General features: G+C 37.2%; 1 protein-coding gene and 1 pseudogene across 6 annotated transcripts in view; one reads left to right on the top strand and one right to left on the bottom strand.

Annotated features, from left to right (window-relative positions):
• LOC149027403 (uncharacterized) overlaps positions 1-1,349 on the bottom strand; it is a 29,951-nt gene extending 28,602 nt beyond the window's left edge. For all 6 annotated transcript variants that reach the window (XR_016174543.1, XR_016174541.1, XR_016174542.1 and 3 more), the window contains exons 1-2: positions 1,223-1,349; positions 66-956 (exon numbers count right to left, since the gene is read on the bottom strand). The gene's annotated coding sequence lies outside the window, so the exon portion shown is untranslated. The remainder of the gene's footprint in view (positions 1-65; positions 957-1,222) is intronic.
• A 3,904-nt stretch (positions 1,350-5,253) lies between these two features.
• LOC149027404 (scopoletin glucosyltransferase-like) lies at positions 5,254-6,703 on the top strand (annotated as a pseudogene).
• Positions 6,704-6,926: the final 223 nt, after the last annotated feature.

A 6,926-nucleotide genomic window follows, 5' to 3' on the forward strand; every position in this document is an offset into this window, starting at 1 on the left:
CTTTTTACCCTATTTTTTATAACAAGTGGAAAACTCCTCCCTGTTTTTATAATTCAGACACTTACTTTGGCGTAGAGAAGAACTGGCATCAGTCGACTCTGAAATTTCCAGAGCAGAAGAATAACGCAGACATATTTTCTCCTCTTCCTCCAAATCCGGAGAATCAAGCAGGCTGTGTTTCCCTCGAGACATTGAGACTCTACATTTTATGGAAGCATCATGAAACCCGACACGCTCTTCTAGCTGGCCTCAGTCGGCTTTCTTTCCGAAGTATTCTCCCGGGGCCCAACATCGTTGAACGTTTAGGGGCGTCCCGGGGAAAAGAAAGGAGGGCGGGGGCCTTCTTTTTCTGGGAAAAAAAAAAGCGGATCGTAGATCACCCTGAGCTAAGCGAAGGGAAGGAAGTCGTGGGCGGACCCCAAACCGACACATGTGAACAAGTAGAGTATACTAGGGCGCTTGAGAGAACCATGTCGAAGGAACTCGGCAAAATGACCCCGTAACCAACAGATTCGCTTTCTAAACCTCTCCGTAAATGATCAATTTCATCGCGCTCCATTTCAGGTACTAGCTTCAACACTTGTAGAACTGCAACTGAGTGAAACTCTAATGATCTTCGGGTGAAGAATTCTGACCTCCTGATTTACTCCTTTAATCCGAATGTCAGACCCCAATACAATAGACAGCCCTAGAAATCATCGGAACTTGAAACGAAACTTGAAAATATAGACATTTCAAACTCTTTCTCGAGATCCATTGCCGAATAACCAACCTCTCAAGTCTCAATGCTAATAAGTTATATCTACCAGTCAATCAAACAATCAGAACATAAAGTAAGAACGGTGTCGATCAGTCTAGCTCCGACGTCAACACGATCAAAGCAAACGGTTTAACTATTCCACTCCGAGTAGGAATCAAAATCGCCAAGCAAGAAACCGCAGATCCACTCAAACAAGCTGTTCAAAAAGATAAACCGTTTTTCAGTAATGAAGAATACAAATAGCTAAGCGGAACGAAAGAATACCAGAACTTCAATTTTTCAAAGCTCTTCTAGAGATTCGCCAAAACCCTAAAAAGTAATGTTCGATCTCCTAAGCATTTTCTTCATCAAACTCTAGAGTTCAAGAAACTAAGAAGACTGAGAAGTAATAACGCTTTAGCAAAGCAATTCAAGAGTCACAGATTAATTAGTAAAAATTGTAACCGAGTCGATTGGTCTTACAAGAATCCCCTTATTTAACCAAAGATCTGAAATAACCTACTCGTCGCGATCAACAATCCGAATAACAAAAGCCATGAGGAATCCGAAACGACATATAAATTCAAAGCTTCTTCAATGAGAAAAAAGGAACGAGATTGAATCCTTACTTTATGCGGAATGGAATTTAAAGCGGCGCGGGAAACATAGAAAGATAAAAAGGAAATAGGGTATTTAGGTAAATATACTCACTTCTCTTGAGAAATGGGAATCAGGACAGGTTACGCCGTTACGGTCTACTAGTTAAACGTACCACTCTTTTGAAAAGTTAGACATTTATCTAAAAGATCTGACGGTGAACGTCGCATCTTCCTTTTATTGAGGGAATTTATATTTTTCGTAAAACTAACGAATACAACCTGAATTTTCTTTTTATTAAAAAAATAAAAAAAAAAAAGTCTTTTTCCCCCATTTCAAACTCTAAAACCTCTTTCACAACACCCAACCAAAAAAAAAATGACTCCCAATTTTAGAGACGGGAGACCAGATTTTTTTGGTTGTTTTTGAGGAAAAATAAATTTTGAGATACTGTCCATATAACGTTTATTTCGTCCAACAAAATATAATTGTTTGCTAGCTTAGGTATATATTTTTTCTTTTCTTTTCTTTTCTTTTTTTATTTGTTCTATTAAATTTAGATACATGGCATATTTGGTTAGCTGCAATTTAAAAATCTCACTTATCAAATAAATGAACCCACAAGCATTTAGTGTAGGGGTGTCAACGGTTCAAGGCTGGCCTAACAGTTTAGTGCTGAAAAACATCCAGCTCAAGCACAGCCCATTAGAAAAATAATTGTTGCGAGCTAGCTTCAAACGGGTGTGATTTGGGTTTAGACTAACTAACCATTTGAGCTAACGGTTTAAAATTGGGTTTTGATTTACTAGTTGAATGTTTTATGTACATCGCTGATATGTGGAATTTATCAAAAGCATATAAGCATTAGGTTATCTCCAAATCTTATATTTGAAACATGGTAATAATGAGGAAGTGCTTTTTTTTTTTGGCATAGTTGGCATTGATTAGTGTTGGAGTCCACTTGCCTCCACTCTAATCATGAACCCATATGAGTTATAATGTATTGTTACTTCACAACAAAGTGCTTCTATGATTTTAGTTTGATGCTTATGTGAAATTATCTAATGGTCCTCTAATATATGATATCATTTAATTACACCTTATTCGCATTGTTTCCTGTGTTGTGTGTTCAAAACCAAAAACTTTATTTATACAAATAAGTAAAAAATATACAATTAATATACAAAAGAAACTGACATCTTGATGAATTTGAGTGGGTTGTCTCTACTTATTCTACTCCCCATTCCTGACACTTATAAATATGGGTTAAAATAAAATATTCAAAGATTTTCAAATGATAATACACTTGCTAAATATTTACTAAGTTCACATTCCAAACGGTGGAAAACTTTGACAGGCTTATTGTATGTATATTTCAAAAACAAAACAATTAAGAAAAATAAAGGGATACATGGGGTTTTGTCTGCCTTTTACATTTAAATTTATTTATAACGAGTTTAACGGGTTGGTTCGGTTCGAGCTGATTTTGGGCCAAACGGTTCGGACTAACAGGCCACACACAGGATGGCCTGAACCCGTTCGGGTTGAAGTTATTCAGCCCATTAAGTTTTGGTTCGGACTATAACAGGCTGGCTTGGTATAGTTTTAACGGTTCGAATTAGGTTTTGACACCCTTAATTTAGTGGTTAAATTAAATATTCCTATAAATAGTTATCAAAATAATTATTTATATAAAAAAAAAAAAAAAAAGACAATATTTCAAGTAAGAGAAGTGCATTGTAGAAATTACAACAACAGGAGGAGTGGTTGGAACTTGGAATATCGATACGGATTACTCGCTAAATTTTTGACATGTGGGTCATTTAAATGGATCATTAATTAATATTGAGTCTCTTTAATGCAATTATTACACGTGGGTTTCAAGTAATCTAACATGGTTTGCCGTTGTTAAATATATTAAAATTTTGAATATGAATGACCAAAGAGTCTTTTAAATTATTTAATATATGGTTTAAAAAAGAGATAATTGGTATTAATCATTAATTATTTGGTTAAAAAATCTCTCTCTTCCTATATCTCTATATATATACCAATTATAATATGCGTTGTTAAATATATTAAATATTGATATGATGCCAAAGAGTCCTTTATATTATATTATATATAATATATAGGTTTATATATATTGGTATATCATTATTATTTGGTTATATATCTATCTCTTCCTATATATATATATAAAGTTACAATAAATAAATTAAATAACTTCGAAAGTATTTTGGTCCCTTTATATTTGAAATTTAAATATACTTACTAGCGACTAACAGTGTTAGTCTGTTTAACCCATATATAATATATTATACTAAGGGGACACAATATTTGTTTGTGGTTCATTAAAAGCATTCATACGTAAAAAAAATGTAGTCAGAGATAAAAAAAAAAAAAAACAAAAATTACAAAATGTATAAATTTTGCCAATAAATACGAAAAGTATTTTCAAAACCGGTCTTCAGGGAATATTAAGATTAACATATGGATGGAAACTAATGGTCAAGATGAGTTAGTTTTATCTTTTATTTCTAGTACCAAGTAGAAAATTAGGTATCGCTGTTTCTCATAAATAGGTTTGGCAAAGAATAAGAAAAAATCATATTGAACAATTTTCCATTCTGAAACATATTAATTGTGACCGCTATGCCCCTGCTCCAAGGACCTGTTTGGGGCGCAGCCCCATCTACATGAGATCTGAGAATCGGGACACAGAGGCAATGCTATAAATATTTGAATAGAAACTTTATATACGTTAGGTGAGGTGGGAGTATTACAGAAAATTCAACTTCCTTACAGAGGATGTGGATCCAGCTTACTTAGTTCAGGGGCATCCCAGATGAGAGATCTCTCAGTTCTTAGGGCCGGGTTACTTGAGTCGGTATTTTAAAAATCTAGAGTTTCAAATTTGCGGTTCGATGGAGTTATGGCTCATAAAATTAACTGTTTTGTTAGCCTAAATTTTGAGATTTCTCGGAAAAATATATTTTAGTTATGGTTCAAATGTCTGGCCCTTTTAGAGTGTGGAGAGCTGAGGTGTCCGAAAGAGAGTCATGTCCTGGATTCCCGGATTCATTCTCGTCCTGATCCACCATGGAATTATCGGAATCTACAAAAAGATTGACGGAAAGGGCTGTAATAACTTCGTTAACAGAGGATGTGGATCCGGGTTTAATTAGATACCTACATCTCCATTGAGAGATCTCTCATGTTCTTAATTATTCTACAAACCATCCATACACCAATAATAAATATTTTATTTGCACAAAAACCATCCGCAGGTAATGAAACGGTAAAAACGTGGGTTTTGGATGTGCCTTCCCCTGTCTGTGGAAAGTACGTAATTCATGAAAATGAATGCAGTGGTGAAGGTTCCTCGATCATAATTAATAATGGAAGAGAAAACCATCACGCACCAGCCTTTTTTCTGGTAAAGTCACCCGTCAAGAATCTTCTAGGTTTCGATACAATCATCAGGAAACTGAAAAACGTTTCTGTAATTTCTAGAAAAACAGTCGAACTGTAGCCTGTTACCAGAAAAATAATTATAATATTAACACCAAGTCACCAAGGCTGTAGTTGATTCCACATGTTCGCATTAGGTTATAGGGAAATTGGCAAATGCATGGCAACCTATCACATGGAATAGCGTAGAAGTTGAGAGTTTGTTCCCTACAATTATCCTACGTAGGAGCTTATGTTTGCAGAAAGCTTCCAATTAAAGGATACGTGGAGTCATGGAGATACTAGAGAATGAAAGAACACCAGTCTCCATTGATAGGTATTAGCACTTAACATCTATATATATATCCCAAGTTCCAACATTCCTTGCACCCAACCCTTATCTCTAAGTGATCTTCTGGCCATTGACTTCGCTATACAATCCTGATTCTTCCAGTTCATTCCTTATGGGTTCTGTAGCTGATATTCAACTTCATGTTCTTTTCTTTCCATTCATGGCTCAGGGCCATCTAATCCCAACTATGGATATCGCCAGATTGTTTGCAATGCGTGGAGTGAAGGTCACCATACTCACCACGCCTCTCAACGCACTTCACTTCTCTCAAACAGTTGAACGGGATAGAAAATTTGGATTCGAGATTGGAATTGAGCTAATACGATTCCCCTCACTTGAAGTCGGTTTACCCGAAAACTGTGAGAACGCCAGTTCTCTCAGTGGTCCTGATATGTTTGAAAAATTCATGGAAGCTACAAACATGCTTCAACAACCATTCGAGGAGATGCTTCAACGACACCACGCTGATTGCGTGGTCGCAGATATGTTCTTTCCTTGGGCAACCGAAGTTGCAGAGAAATTTGGAATACCAAGGCTCGTCTTCCATGGGACTAGCTTCTTCTCCCTGTGTGCCCAAGATAGCCTGAGACGCTATAAACCTCATGCCAACATTGTATCTGATATGGAGCCGTTTGTGGTGCCTTGCATCCCTGACCAGATAGAGATGACAAGATCACAGCTTCCAGACGACCTCAAGGATCCGAATAATATCGGTGAATTGCACAAAAGCATTTGGAAATCAGATGAAACGTGCTATGGAACTCTGGTGAACAGCTTCTATGAGTTGGAGCCAGCTTATGCAGAACACTACAGAAAGGCCATGGGAATAAAAGCATGGCACATCGGTCCAGTTTCCTTCAGCAACAAGGACATCTCAGAGAAGGCACAAAGGGGAAATAAAGTTGTGATAGATGAACATGAGTGCCTGCGTTGGCTAGATTCCAAGAAACCTAATTCGGTTATCTTTGTCTGTTTTGGGAGCATCGCTCAACTCAGTTCTACCCAGCTACGTGAGATTGCTATGGGTCTTGAAGATTCAGGCAATCCATTCATCTGGGTAGTAAGAAAGGCCGAGGAGAAACCATGGTTACCAGATGGGTTTGAAAAGCGGGTGGAAGGAAAGGGGTTGATGATAAGGGGTTGGGCTCCTCAGGTGTTGATCCTTGAGCATCCATCTGTAGGAGGTTTTGTGACTCACTGTGGATGGAACTCAGTTCTCGAGAGTATAAGTGCAGGTGTGCCAATGATCACTTGGCCACTCCTTGCAGAGCAATTCTTCAATGAGAAGCTGGTGACAATGGTGTTAAAGGTAGGCGTGGGAGTAGGGTATAAAAGATGGAGTTCAGTTGCTGGACAAGAAAAGGAATTAGTGAAGAGAGATGCAATAAAGAAGGCTGTAAACAAGGTTGATGGATAGCGGAGAAGAAGCAGAGCAGATGAGAAGTGAAGCAGGGAAGTTAAAAGAGTTGGCAAGAAGAGCTGTTGAAAAGGGTGGGTCATCATATGCAGATTTGACGGCTCTGATTGAGGATTTGGGTTCGCATAAACGATCTACGGTTTAGAAAGGGATTCGATTGTGAAGAAGGTAGCTGGTACATCTTTCCCCGTCATATATGTGGGTGCCAATGAGCAAGGACCTTGTTGGTGTTGTGGTTGCTCTTTGTTTTGTTTCCTTTTTATCTTTTTTTTGAAAATTCATACATGGTGTGTGTGTTTTTTTTCTTCTTGGAAATTAGTAATTTTGTAATAAACAAAAGATTCTATGGATTATTCACGTATTAGACG

This window comes from Hakea prostrata, chromosome 1 (genome assembly GCF_041222555.1).
Source record: "Hakea prostrata isolate BN-2017 chromosome 1, UWA_Hpros_2, whole genome shotgun sequence".
Lineage (NCBI taxonomy): Eukaryota > Viridiplantae > Streptophyta > Magnoliopsida > Proteales > Proteaceae > Hakea > Hakea prostrata.